This window comes from Rhea americana, unplaced genomic scaffold, assembly GCF_003343005.1.
Source record: "Rhea americana isolate MKP2758 unplaced genomic scaffold, rheAme1 scaffold_26, whole genome shotgun sequence".
NCBI lineage: Eukaryota > Metazoa > Chordata > Aves > Rheiformes > Rheidae > Rhea > Rhea americana.
Window position 1 is genome coordinate 5,922,343 of NW_028186379.1, and position 20,004 is coordinate 5,942,346.

At 42.1% G+C, this 20,004-nt stretch overlaps 1 long non-coding RNA gene across 1 annotated transcript in view; it reads right to left on the reverse strand.

Annotated features, from left to right (window-relative positions):
• Positions 1–242: 242 nt before the first annotated feature.
• LOC146594431 (uncharacterized) overlaps positions 243–20,004 on the reverse strand; it is a 32,363-nt gene continuing 12,601 nt past the window's right edge. The window contains exons 2-4 of the long non-coding RNA XR_014896199.1: positions 6,108–6,174; positions 3,866–3,981; positions 243–2,056 (exon numbers count right to left, since the gene is read on the reverse strand). This is a non-coding gene — a long non-coding RNA (uncharacterized LOC146594431). The remainder of the gene's footprint in view (positions 2,057–3,865; positions 3,982–6,107; positions 6,175–20,004) is intronic.

Genomic DNA, 20,004 nt, shown 5'->3' on the forward strand with positions numbered 1-20,004 from the left:
AATGGAAAGGCTCTTGTGGCTTTATTAGACAAATATTGATAACAACACATGGTTGACTAATTAGGATTATTAGAAACAATTATTAATTTACCATTTTATGCTTGGTTTGGGAGTTTCTTGCTCTTTGACTCTGCCCTCCTCCCTGCCTCCCATACCCCCATTCTGCTCTAAATCCTCACTCATGTATGTGTCTCAAAAGCATCTAGCTGAGGAGTAGAAATGACCAGGGCAGACAAGCAAAAGGAATGATAATTATACTTTATTTTTTACCAGTTGTGCTTACAAGGCAGTATCAAGCCACCCTGGTTTACTCTGTAAAAGCTCTGCCAGCAAAAGCAGCAAAATCCCCTGTGGAGATACAGCTTATACTGGCAAAAGGATTTTTTTTTTTGCTAGCATATTTAGGCCACCTCCTGGGATGACTTAATTTACACTGGCAAAGGGTAGGCTTCTTCTGGTTTCGTTCCTTACCACATGTTTGTTTGTTTGGGGTTATGGGTTTCTTGTTTGTTTGTTTCGCCAGCATAGCTAAGTCAGCTAGGATAGTGAGTTTTCCTGTTGTATCTGCATGGTGAAAATGTTTCATTGTAGACCTTAGTAATTAGGACTTGTGTTTCTGGGATGTGAAGAAGGATGGAGAATGTAATCCCAGATTTTCTATAGACTTTAAAGGGGATTCGACACTTCACAGAGCCAAATCCTACTTGACTACTGCAGGATTCCCCAAAGCTAATTAAATGATTTTAGCCTTCAGACAAAACACAGATATTCATACTCTAGAGCTAGCTTCTTTTACTGTTAGCAGCATATGGAGTTCCAAAACTGTAGAACAAGAAATATCTCCTCAACTTAAGGCAGAAAGCCTACAGGCAGATGTGTTAATTGAAGGCATCTATTAGAGGCACAAGAGAGAGAGTGCCACTGGATTCAAAACCCACAGAAAGAGATTTGATTTCATTTCAAGTCCATTCGATTTTGATAGCCTCTAGCTAAGGTCTTTGGTCCGTGAAGGAGGAAAGCTGCACACCACCTCTCTGCTGCGATGCTGAATGGGCTCAACCAATTCTGGAGGAGATTCACAGTGCAAAAGTAGCTCTGTGGCTCTCCTGGTTATGCTTTATTCTTGCTGTCCATATTTTGTAGAGCTCAATGAAACACAGAAAGCCAGATGATGAGAAGGATTTGTGCTGAACAAAACACTCTTGGGAGGTGACTTTTCACACAGCTCTACCGGCAGAAAGTAGAGCTGGTCTCTTGAAKAGATACAATGAAATGCTGGTAGACATAAACCTTTTTAACATGGAAAACCTGTGCCAGAGCCAATAGATAAAAAGGAAAAGGTGCAGACATTTTGAAAACTTTCTGCAGTGCCACATGTCCTGTTTTGCTTACTGTATTCCTCTCTACAATCCATTCCYATTTTACCTGTCCTCCTCTCATGCTACCCTGCCTGCAAGGCCATAACAGTTGCCCTTACTTCCTGTTGAAGGAACAGTCCGTGCTAGTTACTGAACTACACTCAGGTGKTGTTTGCAAAAGTGATTTGGTCAGGGATTGCTCTAATGACCGGTAGTATAGACAGTGGAGTTCCAGCATGACTACTGTCTGCTCAGCATGGCCTGCCAGTCCTCAGTGGACTTGGGTGTCCTGAGGGACTGAACCAGCCCTGTCTCTCCAGAGGTTGTGTTATAATGGTAACAACAGAGTATCTGTCCTGGAAGGTCTTCTTCTGTCTGCCATCTGCTGAGCAAGATCAAGGATAGACTGGTTCACTAAAGAACAACAAACATCACGATCAAATGGAAGAAGTGAGTGTGTCTGAATGAAGAAGGACTGAGTAAAAACAAGTTTTCTGAATCCTGTGTTTTCTGATGTTCTTCATGTCCAGGGGATGGTTGAGAATCCAGGAGAAGTGGGTCTGGACAACCTTGGCTAAACATTTTTCAAAGGAAGTGAAGTGTCTTAGAGCTGTACTGAAATTGCCAGCTCTAGTTCCTTGGCTCCATTTGCTTGCTATGACTTCTAGATTTGTGCTTCCTTTCCAGAGCTGCCAGACCTGTAAAATCAATGGAGAGAAAGAGCGACATCTTGGGCAGTGATTGCAGACAGCTTGAATGTGGGCAGCACCATCCACCTCTTGCTCATTTTTATGAGATTCAGACCTTACTTGCAAATGGAGAGATGTGTGTGTTTATGGTAGAATGAAATTATGTCACTTGGTAGCAAGGCAGACATGAGCTGAGATTACAACTGTTAAAAGCGAAAAAGAAAATATCCACAGAAAATGTGTAGGAAATACATACACGAAATATTAAACATTAAGATRGCAGAGAGATGTGCTTGGTGTTCAGTGGATTTTCTACATCCTTTGCTGATATATATGGATGCAAGAGTGGTGCTAAAAATCAGACACCATTCCATTACTAGGGTTTAAGGGTTTTGAGTCTCTTTTTTTTTACTGAAGAGGCATAGTTCCATTCTACAATGTTGCACACAACATAAAAAAGGGTAGATTCATTTCAAGGGAAAAAAACCTCAAGGTTTTCACTGAGCAGATAATATTTTACTGCAAGCATTTCTGTGGAGATGCATCTGTGAGGACAGTTTTCCAAACAAAGCAGCTGCAGAATCTAACTCTGTGAGACTATTCTCACTGTATAGTCGTACTGATATAATGTGTGTGTATATATAAATATATATATGTATATACACACCTTCTCTTCTCTTTTCCCCTCTACACAGGAAGCATGGGGTCTGAAATCAGTTTGAGCAGGAGGGGTTACACTTTGGCTGGACGAGGGCAGGGCCACCACTTGTCTTTCCTATAGCTTTCRTCCCATTGAGGGATCCCTTTGTTCCAAGCCTGCATGAAGAGACTCTCTGTATGGTCCTGCTGAYGAAATTTTGTTATATGCCCTGCTTATTTATGTTCTTCTTCACTTGTTTGTTTCCCATTTAAATTCTAAACAGTGAACTTCTCAAACTATTTGGTTTTGAGGGAATCAGTACATTTAACCCCCTGTGTAAATATCGGTTTATAACAACACATACGAAACACTATCAGTATGGGAGCATAATGTAATAAACTTCAATTTGTTCCCTTCCTGTTTACCTATTGGAATAAGCTGTTTCTTGTTTAAGCAATATTTTGTATTGTTTTGAGGCTTTGGCTCTTGTTTTGTTTGGGGTTTTTAGGATAACACAGCTCTGTGACTCCAAGGATTAAATGGAGATTTGTTGACTATTTCCTGCAGCARCCCCACTATATTTTGTTCCCATTGGTCTAGACTGTGCCCTTACTGGCTGAAAGGAGGAATTAAAAAGCAGAGTAGTGTCCCTTCATTTTTCAGTCCTATCAAGGGAGACAAATGTGGGCCTTAGGCTGGTGCAGTATGCAACGTTGGTCTTTCAGGAGGTCTTCTGGCAAGGCAGCAACAGGTAATGAGGAGCTTGGGCTCCACTCAGCTTTTTTCTGATCAGGAATGTGGCTACAACTGAATGGGCAAAGTGAGCCTTTGGAGAGCCACAGTAAAATGGGGATTCACTAGGGAGGGCATGAGGAAGGGAATTTAYGTATCAAGGTCCTAAGCTACCCCGAGCTGAGGAAAGCTACATGGTGCTTCTTCCCCAGTTCTTGCCTAAAAGCACAACTAATATGGCTGAAGAGGTGCTCAGCAGTATGAAAAAGTAATATGGCAGGAGGAAGATAAGGACCAATAAGACAGCTGAGTCAGATAGGCTGTGTCAAGGCCTGGGACTCTATTTTTACTCTAATTCTATCGGTATTACACTGCTAGTGATATTCAAGACATGTGACACCTCTGGGCCTCATTTTCCCAACTTGTAGAGGTAAGACAATACTTACCTGCTTTTATATCCACACCAAGAAAAAAACAGTYTGCTCCTGGATCCTTGTCCTAAGGAGTACGCAGCTGAGTGCCCTGCTCTTTCCAGTACAAGGTTAGCTGCCAGAATGAGCTCCTAGAAAGGAATTTAATTAAAACTGTCATCTCCAACCATATTGTAAATTACCCAGTTATATGTGTCGGGGGAAGTGCTTTCACAAGTGTCTGCTGTGTGTTTCTTAGTAAGGCATCAGCAAAGTCTGGCAACTATCTACTTTAATGTAATATTAATATAACTATCTACTGTAATGAAAATCCCTAAAATAATATCATGGTAATAGCTCAAAACAGTTAAACACTATTGTAAGCTGTAGGATTTAGACTCATTATTGTATTATCATTTTTTACAGATATTATGTCTTCTCTGTGGGATTTTCAGGTTTTTATTAAGCTTATAACACATATTAGCCATGACTACTTCATTACACCCATTTATCGAATGACCTCAGAYATGTCAGCTACCAGCTCCACCTTTGCTCCTCTCAGAACAATAGGTTGGGTGTTATTTAAGAGTGAGAGATTTTTGGAAAACGTTGTTGTGCTTTGCAAAAATATTTAAGGCACATACCTTTGCAGGAGACATGGATGTGTTTCCCAGCTGTTTTCCTCCTTTAAGAAAGATTTAAAACACAGGAGAATCAGCATGACTAAGGAGGGAAKGAGGAAGGAAGGGAGGTGGCATGTTGAGATACCATCACGATGGAATCAGAAAAACTCATCTGCACAACAAACTGTCATTTCGCTCGCTGAAAACTGAGGAATCCATTTCACATCRTATAGACACTCAGTTTTGTTGCCACTTCATTTTTGTAGGTTTCTGGGATGACTTTCAATTTTCATGAAATGTTATATTAGAATCACTATTGACTCTGTCATCAGGTCTTCCATATACTCACAAAAGTGTTTTCCCTTGTGAAGAAGTTGGGTGGCATGACTTAACAAATAGTTTTGATTAACGGATGGAAAAGATTCCCAATACAGTTGTTACAAATACGTTGTGAAAGCTGAAATATGTCAATGACAGGGAGAGTTTTATTTTTGGCAATTTTGTTTTGATTTGAAAAAAAAGAGAGCTCTTTTAATGAAGAGTGAATGAAGCTGGTTGACAGAAGACTTTGAGAGATCTTCCCTGCAGGAGCCCTGTGTAGGGAAGCGTAGTAGGAAAAAGACGTTGGCAGAGCATCCTGTGATGATTGATCTGTGGTATATGGCCGAAAGGGACCTAAAGAGCATCCACTTCAGTCCTTCAGAAGTTGAAAGGTAGCCACAGGAACATTYGGACTGCCCAGGCAGAAAAAATAGTCTCCTTGTCATACCTCACAACTTTGATTTTCTGGTAATCCAGGGGGCATCATTGCCTACAGCATATGCTATCAGGATGCCTGTTTTCATCCACCATATGGGTAGGTGAGCTACTCAACTTTGGTTTTATGTTGTTTTCCCCATGGAGCTGATGAGACAATATTCTCTTACCACAGGGAGTATCCATGAAAATATGTTTCAATTTATATAATGGTCCATCTGCCAGTAAAAGAAGCAGTATAAAAAGCACAGAGGTCAGGGGCAGATCTATTATAAAAGGACAGCATATGGCAACRCAGCCATTAGATGAGCAACTCATACTCTTGAGAATGCTTTAGGACTGACAAGGGGTTAAGGCAAATGTTGGTTCAATGCTAAATTCAAGACTCAAAATGAAAGAATGTAAATGCCTTGTATGAGCGTGTTTTAAAATAACACTTTTAAACAGCCGTAGGGACTCTATGCAGGAGAGACTGAAAAGTTTTGAATAATGCATGCAAGATAATTTCCAAAATCACCCTTTAACTAGTAACACATTCTTTTCACTGTCTCAATATTCATGATTCACCATTTGCTAATCCTGATGCATAAGGAATGAAGATAGCCCCTGTGGATAAGACCTAATGGACACCATCCTGGAATAATATACAGAACTCAACATCCAGACATGTGTCTTCAATTTAAAATAATTCAGCAATCATGTTCAACCAGAACCTGATTACACAAAATGGGACTTTTTAACTCCCAGACTTGGATCAAATTTTAAGGCCAGAAGAAAAAAAAAAGTGCTATATTTATACATTCCAGATACTGTGGTTGAGTTATCTGCACACAAATTTAACTGTTTCTTTGAACCTCTTATCAGCTCATCTGCAACTATTTTAAATGCTTTTGCTTTACCTGCCCTTTGTAGTTCCTCAGTGAGTTTTCCAGCATTCCAGGATTGTGATGAATGGACTTCCTGGATCTGGAAATTAATTAAAAATGAAACTGAGAGGCCATGGTCCATTACAGTAAATTGTAGCTTTTTTTCAAACAGTAACTGCTACATTTTTTTGTTCTTTTCGTTTTCTTTGCATAAAGGCTGAAGAGGCAAAGGACCCTCAATCAAAAACAATAAAATAACAGGCCTGAGTAAATTACCCGACAATCTCCCTTTGCAAAAACTGTGGCATCACTTTTTCCTRTGGTTCCACTCTTCCTCCGTCAACTGTCTTTTATTCTAGTATGTAAGTGGCTATTAGCATCTTTTTTTCTGCTCTATAACAGAAACTAAAGGAAGATCTGATCCTTTAGGCTACTTGGCCCTGAGATGGTCACAGGCTAGTAGCATATTTTATGAACAAAAATAAAATTTGAGTGCTGGCTAAATACCTGTGAGATTTATTTGTTACTGCTATAAGCTAGCTTCATTGTCAGAACGAATTACACTCTGGTCCAGTATTTAGATAGGAAACTGCACCGAAATCACTGATGATCCCACTGGGGTCCCTGCGACTCTGGTTTCTGACTAAAGATGAAAAAATTGAGACAAGACAGAGGTGCAGAGGTCCCAGGCTCACCTCTTTCTCCTTTTCTYTCATAGTGGGACTAGAGCTGAACGAATCTAATCTTCTTTCTGCTCTGTCATGCTAAAAGCCAGCACTGCCAGCTGTCTTGAGATTCATGATGGTGACCCATTTTTTCACTAACATTGGACCTATTGGACTCAAAGACAGTCTTGTCATACCTTTCAAAACAAGCGAGATTGGGCTTAGGAAAGAGCTGGAAACACTGACTCACAAGTGACACCTTCTCTTGCAGGTTTCATCCTTCTTTTGTCTTTAGGTGAAGGTATTTCTAGGAGATACCCTAAGGTACCATCTCCAAGGAGGCTGCCTGCTTGTGGGGGCTGCTGCTTCACAGAGAGCTGTTCAATGCCAAAACCAGGGCTATTGCTAGAGCAAATCATACAGAGGGCCATTCTCCCCCACTTTCAGCTGTGTGCCTGCCTCTGTGGTGCTATCAGCTCTGAATATTTGAATTTGTATTATTATGCTGGTTCCAGAAGACACTCAGCTTTCTTGTGCAAGGAGCTAAGTTTCTGGTGCTTGTAGTCAACTGAGAAGCTTGAAAACAGCATCACCATGTAGTTTATAAAATAAATAAAAAGATAAATTCAAGATAGCATTTTTAATCACTCAAATTTAAAGCCAGTTTCATGATATCTGAGGACATAAGCCACAGGAGTTGAAAACTGAGGTCCCTAATGTAACTTTCTCTCATTTTGGAGTCTTTTACTTGAGACATTTTCTTGGGAACATATTTGCTTTCTGTGTGTGTGGAAAAACATCATTCACAGCATGAGAGGTGCCTTTGTCCTCAAGTGATCTGTAAGATGATAATCTGAAGCCAGGAGCACAAAGACCTAATCAGTAATATGCTGGCATTGGAAGAATTTTATCATAGACTGGTGTGGGAAAATGTCTTCCTGGTACCTGTGAAAATATTCATGGGATTTTTGACTTTTTTCCCTGCCCTTCCTAAATCAGGAATAAAAATCAAAGCTGGAAAAAACTCTGCAATCTGATTATAGATATTTCAGATGGGTTAAAAAAATCCAAGTTTTGATTAATTCCAAACCCTTCATTTTAATGTCATTATTTTAATATTTTTATARAAATACTTCTTTTTCAATAGCATACATTTTCAAAACAAGAAATATTATTTTGAACCAGAAAATGGATTTATTGTTCAGAAATCACAGGCGTGGGATATTTTGACCATTTCAAAACATTTTCTTTTCCTTACCCCTTCCCAAAAAACCCTTTTCYATTAGGAGACCAATCCAAGTGGAACCTCCCCTCCCAAATTGTTCCAGGTTTGACAGAGATGTAATTTTTTCCAAATCAACTCTTTTATCAGAAAATCGCAACTGGGACGCAGCTGATAGTGGGAATGGAAGGGCATGGTTTGTTTTGGTAGGGTTTGTATGAAACCCTTCTAGGAAAGAGGGTCACGTCCAGCCCCCTCTGCTCCCGCAGGCACACACAGCCCTGAGGATGAGACTGGCTCTCTGAGTGCCAGGCCTGACGATGGTGCTCTCCCAGATCTTCTTGGTATATTGTAACGTTCCTCCGAGAGTCTTTGTTCCCTGCTCGGAAGCTGAAGCCAGAGTATATATTTTAACACAATGTAAGAGATTAAGAATATGCAGCTCTTTTACTTTTTTTGTCATATTGCTCTCCCAAGAGGATGATCCCAGCCAGAATAACTATCTGACTTACTTTATAGACATATATAAAAGGATAGAAAAAGCCCCATATTCTTTACCCTCCTCTTCCTCCCAGCTGCTGAATCCTGACCCCGTGAACCCCATTTTTGCATGYCAGACAAATAGCTGATATAAACATATCTGAAGCTAACCTCTCCCAGGTCTTCTTCCAAGCTGACTGCTTTTCTCTCAAGCCAACTTCAACTTAGCTCTTCATCATGAGAGCACAGGCCAGTGCTCAGAAATGAATGTCACCATGGTCTTTCTGGACTGGACAGGAGCCTAATGGGTACATAGCAGTGAGGTCATGAGCTAGGAAGGGGGTTGTTTTGACAGTTGAAAATTTCTGGCAAATAAATCCCAGCAAGAAAACAAATTACTTGCTTTGAGAAAGATATATACAACACCAAACCATCTGCAAAGATACAGGTAGTGTTACTAGTTATTGCCAGGGAACAGGAATTGTGTGTGGTGAGTGTTGCCAGGAAATTAGTACCAGAACAAACTGTCACAGATGTAATATGTTACTTGGGCAGGAACTATTTCTAATTCTGACCTTTTCTTTTTTCTTTTTCTTTCTTTCTTTTTTTTTGACAAATAGCTTCCTTAGTTCCCTAGGTACTGCTTGCTGCTATGTTCCCTAGTGGATACATGGATACCATGGTTTCCTTGGGCTAGAGGAAAAGTTCACTGAATTCCCTTGTCTCATTTTATCCCAGCTAAAAAGTGGTGATGATGATATTTACCCCTCCTAAAGGGCACATTGTCATTGTCTCAGGAAGAACTTGTCATCAACCCTTGAACCAACCTCCAACCTTTGCACATCTTCTTTTAAAGGCCTTGTATGTAGCTAATGGTGACATAAATTGCTTTGAGATTTGGGACTAGAAGTTCTTGTTGCTCTTTGACTGTTATGCTTTGGAGCAAAAACTTTTGCCTGAGATGTCCTCAAAATGACCCTTTCTAGGTTGGGCCTGAGGGGTACATGTCCTCAAAGTCTGTCTGAGCAGTGAGTGGCCATCACTACGAAGAAGAGGGGAAGAGGCTAATTTCCCATTGTGTTGGCTGCATTTGCTGTGCATGGTTGTGGCTCTCCCTCTCTGCCCAGCTCCCTATCGGGACAGAGCACTTTGCAAGTGAGTCGGGGCTGGTGCTACAGTCCGAAGTAGCACAAATTATTTGGATATAACATCWCCATAGCAGTACTGAAGGCTTATAAAAGGGTCAGGCGCAGGCAGGATAGAGATCCTTAAGGAATAATCAAAGATATCCTATTTTAAATGAAGTTGCATTCAAGAAGAGAACAGGGAATAGAAATGAGTATTATGCTGTAGCAGCAAGTAAGAACAACCTATCCCACTGTTTTATTCCATCATGAGTGGGATCAAAGTTATTGCTATTACTGGTTATTAATTGTTACTAATTTGTTACTAATCACCAGTTACCTAGAAGAGACCTAGTTATTGGTCAGGTCTTTGCAGTGATAGGGGCTGTATAAACACCAGACAAAAATATGGTGCCTACCTCAAAGAGCTTACAGTGTTGGCACCAGCATCTTCACTTATGCTGGACACCTTTATAGCATCAGAAAGTCAGTAGACATGGACTCAATGGGTGAGCAAGAAAACTTCCACACTCCCTTTACCCTCTGTCTCCCTCTCTCAGTTTGTGCTGCTGTGATCGCACGTCATGCTTTCTCAGGATAGGGCCCCATGAGGGTCAGCTCCTGCCTCGCTTCCTGTGGCAGGGCTGAGGAGCCCTTCACAGTGTTGCGCTCACTCCTGTCCTCCAAAACACTGTTACAAAACTTTGCTTTCCCTAACCTATCCCTGCTTCTCCTTTGCTGGCCTGACCAAAACCACTACTCTGCTTTGAAGACTTGTGTTTCACTGACCTCTCAGGCACCTGTACTGGTTTTCCAGGAGATACTGAAGACTGTTTGCCAGATTACACCTAGGCACGTCTGTATTTATATTGCTAAAAGGACATACCTCTCCAAACCCATTTTTCATACAAGCACTGTGATGGTTCATGCATGCAGGTGAGCTGAGCCAGTGGCTGGACAGCACCAGAAAGAAAGGTCTTCCTTAGCTCCATGTTTCTCAGGAAAATTTAATTAGATTTTTTCCCCCTCTGTGATGCTTATTGGCTTTATCTGATTGTTCCCATCTGCTGGCCATTCCTCAAAATTCAACAGAGTGATCTCATTCCACTGCAGTCTGCACAATCAGAGTAACTGTGGGGGTCCTGGCACAAGCTCTGTGCCAGAGGAGATGGAGTCAATGAGCTTTGTGTACTTGCTGATGTAGTATGGCAGTCATGAGAGCTTGTCTGGGAGGGATGGTGTGTTCCACAGGCAAAGAACCCAGTTCCCTCAGGGGAATGTTATTTTATCTTTCTGTTATTGCATTGAACACCACTTGATCTTRGTGGTGGTGGCCCTCTTGACTCTTTTTTGACTTAGGGCTTGACACAAATCAAATCTCTTTTCTACTCCTCTCCTCCCGCAGGAGTTAAAATGTCCCARTAGAAAGTAAAAAGTCACATAATCTGAAAAGGTCATGCTAGTACCAGATTTTGGCCCCAAARGAGCCAGTATGTTGTAAACTTTGACCTTTTTGTTTGGAACCCACCCTGTCTCTTCACCTAGAACAAGCTTTCCCCCCCCCCTTGTAAGTTCTCTTTCCAGACTTAACATTTCCTCTCCATTGCTAGTTGATTAGTCTCAAAGTAGCTGAACCTACACGCTCATCTAAACTGAAAGACCAAGTCACCCCAGTTCTCTTTTCATGCAGTCTACATTGCATCCATACTCTTTTTAACATATCCTAAGCAAGCTTAAGAAAGGTCACCRAGGACTAACAACTCTTGAGGAAAACCCTGCTTGTATATGTAGTGCTTAATCAGAAAGCTCATTTGTTTGATGGAGTTATTAAAGTCCTCTAACCACCATGAAACAGTGATTTCAGGACATTTTGAATGGATTAATTAAAAGAATAACATGCTTTCAGTTATTCTGAGAAGCAAGGCTTATAGGAAAAGGCAGTGCCTTTTATTAGAGCATGGAAAAAATGGACAAACTTTCAGGCATCTGATGTCTCTCCATCATTCGCAACAAAGAAGGAGTAAACAGGGAAAGAAAGGTTTTAAAGGTAGAKAAGCCTGGCAAATAACCATCCAGGTTTGAACCAGTCTGTTAAGTAGGATAGTGAAAACAGTCTTTTACCCCCTCAGATTTTCTGCTAATATTCTTTGTCCTCCTTAGCTGTGTTTCAAGCCAGAGTCYGATGCTATAGCAGCATGTGTTGTTTCTTTGTCCCACACAAGTGGAACACAACTGTACTTAAGCTTCTGGTTATCTCTAATTTTCCTGATTCTTAGGCACTGTCCTTCTTCCAAAATAATATGAACATTAAAGTATTTCACATCTTTCCTTTCTGAGARGAGGTCAGAGGTCTGTAAAATGTTCCTTCAAAGCCCTCAGTAGGCTGTTGTCTTCTTCTGTCCCAGCATCGCAGTGAAAGTCCTGGCTGGCTGAATCCCACTCTTCATGTRCTGCACAGCACATGTTCCTGTTTCCCAGCTCCCTCAGAACTTGGGGGAAATCCACATCTAGAAGCAGCCAAGGCTGWAAAACAGGAACCAGGTGATGATGCTGGAGAGAAAAATGTTTCTAGCAACATATTCTGTTCTCAAAGGTTGCTGTCCTCTAGCTCTGAATGACTCTGTGCTTTCCTCTCCTGACTGGACAGAAGAAAGAGAAAAGTACTCCTAAGTGCTTTGGATTTTCGTTTGTAGTGCATGACAAATCTTATGAACTCTGGGGATATGTTAAAGTCAAAGATTTCCTTAGTGTATTGTAYGTAGAAATGCAAATTTTCCATACTAGTAAATTATAGAGTAATCTGTTGTAAGAGTGCACATCTGAAACACTGAAGAGGAGAGGCCCAGTCTTACTTTGTGCYAGGCAGTGTTTGGAGGCCACAATTAATGGCACTTGGAATATAGGTCTTGAGAAGGCCTGAACAAGGAAGGATTCATTGAAAGATGGCTTTGGTGGGTCCCAAATAGATGCTACCCCAGATGGATCAAGGTGGGATGGCAAAAAGGTGTCCCAGCTGCTTGTAGGATGTATGGCACCTTGAAGATGCACAGAGATGTCACCTGGGGACTCCTGAGATGAGATATGGAGGAGGAGATGTGTATACTACCTACTGGTATGGAGTTCTATGGAAGCTGCAGCAGTGAGAAAGCCAAGGGAGGCTGCAAGGGGTCGGCTGTTACTTCTGACAGGGACAGAGGAGTGATGAGCTTTCTGGTATTTGCGGAGGGAGAAGGAAGTGCATTTCAGTGTCAGGAAGAATCCTGGCAAGTCATCCCTGCTCCTCTGAAACAACCTTTTCTTCATAACATCTGAGACAGCAAATATTTTATGAAGAGTTAAGGTCACCTCTGAAGTTTTGACCTCATTCTCTTTGAAATTGGTTAAGATTAAGCGATTTGGCTGAACCTAACAGATGGTGCAGTAAACTGGACAGGCCTCTCCACCCCCTCAGCCTCGCAGACAGGGAACACACTGTACTGGAAGCAGGGTAGGAGCCACAGCCATTCGCTGCTTGTGGCTCTCGGTAGGGAGACAAACCCAAAGGCCCCAAGATCCTTCAGCTAGATTTAGAAATGAACACCCTTGGACTCCCGCTGCACTGGAATGAACCCTGATCAAAAAATCTAATGCAGTCAGAGCATGCTTGCTACGTTATCTAGTGATTTTGGGGTTTAAGTGTAATTTGGAGGGGCTTAAGATTGTGAACTGCTACTGAACTGGGAAATGTATTTTTTGACTTTCCTATTTAAAAGTGATCTTAGCAAATAGCAACCTTACACATGCTTTAAGAGGTGACAAGAGAGAATAGGAAGAAAAAACTACAAGAAAAATTACTGTGAAACAGCACAGAGATGCATTAAAAMAATGGCCTTGCCAGGCAAGTGCTCCTGCTTGGTTGTCAGAGTGCAGACCCAAGATGATTGCAGAGCTTGGGCAGCAGGAACAGTAGGAACTTGTTTTTCTGAATGACTGTTACTAGTGGGACAGGTAATGATACTAATCCTTGAAGCTATTCAATGGCTAATGTATAGCACTTAAACATGCATACCTGGGGGATTATTAGGACCAGGTAAAGAGATGGCAGCTTCCCCAAAGACATTAACGATGACAACAACAACATCAAAAAGGCAAAATGCAGAAGGGTAGGGTCTAGCAAAGAACTATGCGCAAAACTCGTGCAGGACTAATAAATCTCATACAGCTTTGGGGCAGACTACAGATGTCTCCCTCAGAATTGCATCATGAGGATGGGGAGGAATAGTTTGGGAGAGCTACTCATATTTTTCCTTCACATAAGGAAAACTTTAATATATTAACTGATTAATATTAACAAAAGGGAGCATCTTCAGTGGGCTCATGTGACAGAGTTACCTGCYGTCAGACTCATTGACCATGGATTCCTCAGAGCCTGCAAAGTAAAGCATTCAAAATACATGGAAGTGGTCTCTTAYACAGGAATGGCCCCTATAATGCTGCAACATTAGAATTTTCCAGATGTCATATTATGGGTTCTATTCATTAACTTCCTTTTTGTTGTCTCACAATGTGCACAGTGGCATTGAACTTTCTCAGTGCACAAGAACTTTTCAGGRAAATTCTCATAAAAAAGAGACAGAAAAGAAAAAACGATGAGAGTGACTTAGATACTCAAATCTGGCAAAAGTTTCACATCATGGAAGTGATATTGATCTAAAAAAMCGTTATGCTATTATCTAAATAGTTTCCAATTGTTCCTGGAACTATTATAGCATGAAGATCACTGCCTGTTCCTTAGAGAAAGAAACTAACTCATTAGAGTTGCAAATATTATCTGAAATTGAAATTCTCTGACATCTTCATGAAGAAAAAAAGTCTGTTTCATTGCAGACAATTCAGATTTTAAGAGATTATGTCAGGTTGTAAATGTCTATGCACTTGATAAAATGGCTTTTCTGGTAAAAAAGTATTTCTAACTTTCGCATAATAAGCCCCAAGAATTRATGACTAGAAAGACATTATAGTATCGGGAAGGCTCTGCTACAACATTGGTACAGATTTTGAAGTTGTAAGAGAAATCACTTTACAAGAAGTTTCCATGCAAAAACCTAGAGCAATGAGAAAATGATGTAAGAACTGTTAGGTGTGATACTGTCCTGTTGGATGTTAGGAACTGTCAATATTCATGTTTTTTGATAGGGGCAGCTTTTTACTAGGGTTTCTCAAAAGGTGCCTATTGCAATTGTACAATTTCTGCAGACCTATGCATAMTGGCACCACACCTGAAATCAAATCTGGAAATATTATAGCTAATTGTGAAGACTTTTAGCCACTGGGAATCCAAAACATCCTTAGTCAAGAATGAAGAACAAGGTATTAGAGCAACTGAGACCAACAGGAAGGAGAAGTCATAACATGTTTTGACACAAGAGATGATGGTTTTATTCATCTCAAATGCCAAGTAAATCACTGACTTCGTAATTCACCATAAAGCACTGCTTTACTTACTGTGATTTTTCTGATTTCTGACTGTCAAGTGTGGTACAGCCCAGGAAAGGTCAATCTGCTGGCAGAAGCTGCTAGGCAACCACAGCTTGTCCTTAGCATATAATCAGCTGTGAGGAGCTGTTAGACAWCATCCATGTGATGTCTGAATGAAACATCCCTTCATCCGTACTGGGAGAGAGATTGCTTCCAAAGACCCKCCCATGACCGTTCACTGGAATTTAAACCTTAGATAATTCAGAGTTATGGTTATTTTTCTCACTTATCTTCACAGTTACCAACATTCTATTACTCATGACACAACATTTCTGACCCTGTACTTATTTCCCTTTGAAATCCTAATTAAGAATTGTAATAAGAAATGACTTTGTGCTAGTGCTGGCAATTTGTCTTTTCTTGTAAAAGCAGCCATATTTTAATGACCCATGTAATATGTATGTGTAATATACACATCTAAGTGAAATCCAACACAAATCCAAATGCAGGCCAGTGCTGCCAGCGGGTTAGAGAGATCCTGTCAGCTTGAAAGAGGGTCTGGAGGGAGGAGCTTGGTTTTATAATTTGCTAGTTCTGTGCTATCCTTGGGGGCATGATATATGGCTAAGCATTGTGTTATGATATAACAACACAAATGTAATTTAATAACTTTAGTGTCAAACAGCTAAGATTTATGGTCAGTGAGGCTAAATGTTCACAAAGGATTGATCTAGAGGTTCAGTCCTATTGGATTAAGAGAGAAAAACTGGCTAATGCAACATTTCAGACAACACATCTCTGTGGGACTGGAAGCTTCATATTACTTTTTGCACTGTGTTAATATTTCCTTGCTGCATTTCCAAAAACTCTCTTTCTAATTATAGTTTCCTGGGTTCATTCCATGCAAATTAAAAGCACATTATTATTTTGTAACTAAAGGGTATGAATTGTGTGCTCCTGTAGACAACAGGCTGTGGAGTCAGCCAGATGCGGCTCCTTTCATCTTAGTGTTACTGCAAATGTTTGTACGAGCAGCTTGCAGGGTCTCTGACTTACAGGAAGATTCAGTCCATTGTGAGTGGGCAGATGCTTTTTATTTTCCAGCAAAAAAAATTAAGCAAGCTTGCTATAGCCTTTCTGAATCAGTAAGCTGGGGTCCAGGGAAAGGAGCACTGTGGGGATGTCAGGCACCACCAGACTGACCAGAGAATTGCATAGCAAGAATTTGATMAAGGCAAAGGACCTGTCTGGCCCTGAGGGTGCTTCCAGGCTTTATTGTCTCTGTCCACCCCTGGGGCCTTCCGCAGCTCCCAGCCCCAAGCCTCTACTTCAGCTCAGTCCAGGGCCACCTGTCCTGTGATGCCACTTTCCAGCTCTACTGTGGTTGCTCGTATCTCCTTGACAAAATTTTCTGAGATGGAGCAAGCAGCTCTGGCGAGAGATATATTTACAGCACCAAAATAATTTAGAAATAGAGAAGCCTGGGCTGCAGAGAAACTGGGAAATTGATTCTGTTGCARTCATGATAGCCACTGCCCTGTGGCAAGATGCTGTTTAGCAGCAGGACTCCTCCTCTGTTGCCCAGTCCCAGAGAATATACCTTTCCCATGGATTTGTCTAGCTTTATCCTCCAAACCCCAATCGACTGTTCCAAGGCTGGTGGAAGCTCCCTCCACAGGCAGAACCTTCTTCATGGAGCAGTGTGAAGCACTCCGTATGCTACAGGCACTGCACCCTCGCATACAATGCCCAGGATGGCCACCAGGCGAAATACTGAAGAAATAAGAGAGGTCTGCAGGTGTGCCAGCAGCTCCTGTTACTGTGGGCTGGGAGAGGACTTTGCTGCCTTCACCTGCATGTGCCAAAGCCCTCTTAAATGAGTGAGATGACCTCAGTATTAGAGAGGTGAGGGCTGGACCCAGCTTTCCTCATTATTACCCTGCAGCTATTGYTTCTCCCATGCTCACATTCTTCAGGGACTTTCATGCAATCTCAACTCCCGTTGGAGTGAGCCCTGTGTCAGGTCATCTGCACTAGTGCTGAACGCACCAAACACTTACAAAGTTGTGAAGATACCATTGTATAGGTAAGTATAAACGACATCCCATGTGCCATGTGGTTGAGATTTGGGTCAATACTTTTCTTGCCAGGTAAGCTTTGAACTGGTTTTGTTTTTCTTGCTTGTTTCTTGCTGTGGTTTAGAGACCAAATACTGTCCATAACATATCTTTGCAGCAAAGTAAGAGTGCCAGTATTTTAAACTGTGATATTTTTGGCAAGAGGCATAATCTCATTCTGTCTGAAGAAGGCCCCAAGGGCCCCAGTGCTTTCCCACCATTAAAAGCTGCAGCTTCTTGTGTTTCCTTTCCCTTGCCTCTCCTCTTTTTCTTATCTACCTTACTCCAGTATCCAGAGTTAGGTTTCCTGCTCAGTYGTGAGTTACCTTTCGTGTCCCTGGGTAAGTCACTCAGTGTACTTCAGCTCCTTSTCTGAAGACAGAGATGTTGCTTCCCCATGAGAAGTTCAGGAAGATTAATTCCATGAATGAGCAGGAGGAAGCCAGTGCCTGTGGCATTGAGGGATCTGCAAATACTAGACAGAGCCCTATCCTCTCAGCTCCATCCTTCCTTTCTCTTGACATTCAGCTTCCTCTTCCCACTTGTCAGTGGGCTCTGATTCCCAAAGGGCCTCCTGAGTCCCAAAATCTTTCCTCTCCTCCATCACCTCCCTCCCCTGACCTCTAAACAGGCTTCCTGCTGTGAGTGCTGGTCCTCACGGGGAGCGACGGGGGCCTGGCACTCTTACCAGCTGGCTTCTCCATTTGGAGCTGACACATTCCAGGGCTTCCTGGGGTCAGTGGCAACCCAGAGTGCCTCCCCACCTGCCTGCAGAGACAACGCAGGGCTCCAGTAGGCTGGAAGCACCAGCWAGGCCCCCGGAGTTTAGCCAGGTCTGATGAGATTCCAAGATGAGTTCAGTAACTCACACGGAGCTAGACCTGCAGCTTCATCTGCAGACAAGGGAGGCWATAACTCTTCTACCCACCTTTGCTAAGCATTTTGAGACTCATGCTTGATAAATGCTGTTTCCAAAGGCTGAGGGATTTGGGCAATGAAGGAGGGAAAGGGGAAGGCATGGTTTATGATGTATTTATTAATTCCAGCCCAAGTAAGCCTTCTGGTGGGGAGATGAACCAAATGGAGCTTTTTTCCCATGCTGATGTAATTATTGTGTTTGTATTTGCAAAGATAATAAAAGGTTTGGAACACAGGTTGGCCTGAGGCTTAAGCCAGGCTTTATTTCTTTTTCAGCTTAACTCCTAATCAGTTATTCCGTACCTCTGTGGTACTGTCTTGGCTATGCTGATTTACTGGTCAGTTTTACTACCGGTGTTGTAATACATATGTAACRCGTGTTGTCACTGCTTGTTGGCATTTAAGGTAAGTGATTTCCTAACATAGAGTTTAGGATGCAGATAATACCTGCTTTATTGAGCAGATGCTTTATCTGAATGTAATTAATGAAAAGGCATTGGACTAGGTCCAGTGCTCCATGAAGTCATTGTTCCATTTGTGCAAATTCAGTATTTATCTGATCAGTGGACTGGAAGAGTCATTGTAACAGTCATGCCTGCCTCCTGCCCAGAGGGAACATAACGGYGTTGCTGGTCCCCAGACATCCCTCACACTCTCAGGAGATGGTGCTTGTCTTGCAAAAATTTGTTAGAATCACCTTGTTCCTGACCTGCATTGGGCACCTACCCTGCATTATAGGACATAGGCTGCTGGCTTGTAGATGTAGAGGTGCTTCCATATTTCCATTAACACCGACAATGGGAATGCAGCTTGCCGCAGCACGTATAGCAAGAGGCACAGCAATAAACCATTTCCARCACTCACTGCACCCTCTGCACGTTGACGCGCTGCAGCCTGGCTGGGCCTCTTACAGTTGTTAAGATTTGTTAAGAAAAACATAGCGTCCTGCTGCAAAAGAAACTCTCCCCTCCCTGCTGAAATAGACTAGGAAATAAAATAAATAAATAAATAAATAAAAGAATTGTAGTTGCAAGCGTATTGAGGTTAATTTAAAACATTTTTATTTTATTTTTCTGGTGCCCTGGACGCAGGTGGAAGGCGGCGCGGTGTCGGCGGGGCCGCGCCGGGGCCCGCCGCCGCGCCGCCGCGGTGTGGCAGAGCGAGGCCGGCGCAGCGCTGCCCCGCCGCGCTCCGCGCAGCGCCCCCGCGCGTCTCCCTCAGCTCCGACCCGCGCCTCCAGCTGGCTCCGCGGCTCTACGCGCCCGCTCGCGCCGCAAGGCGGTCTTATCTAAATTGCTCTCCGAAGGGTATTTGCGAGCTGCGGCAGTCTTTTCTATTAATTAGTGGTGATTTAGCTTAATCTTTCTAGCTGTCGAGGAGCTGGGTTTCTGAAAAAGACTGCGCAAGGCTTCAATTTTTATTTGAGCTTAAAATGCAGTCATTCTAACTAAAGCACATGGATTTGTTATGACAGGAGATAAACACGATTGCCATCGGTTTAATTATGGGGAATGAGAGACAGTAAATATGTTTGCAAATGAGGAAGGAAAATCATCGTAGCTAAAACTAGAACAGCCTCAGTAAATCAGGGATGCAGCCTGGACAGCAGAAGATATGCTGCCTAGATAATACCTGCACAGATCATGAAACACTCTTTTGAGGAAGAAACATTTTGGGAGTGCCACAGGTGAGATGATAGACTGGTCTGGGTGCTCCTGGCTTGAATGCTATCAGAGGTCCAGCTGGAGGTCCTTTAAATGGTCCTCTGAATAAAAAACAAGGACAGGTCTCTGTCCTCAGATCAGGGAAATGGTGGATTTCCAGATTAAGAAATGTTACAAAAGCATGGAAACAATGGAAATGCAAATATATTGCATCAATTTTGCTGTAAAGAGTGATCAGAGATTAAAAAAAATAAGTGAAAGGCAAGCAGTTTATCTATCTGAT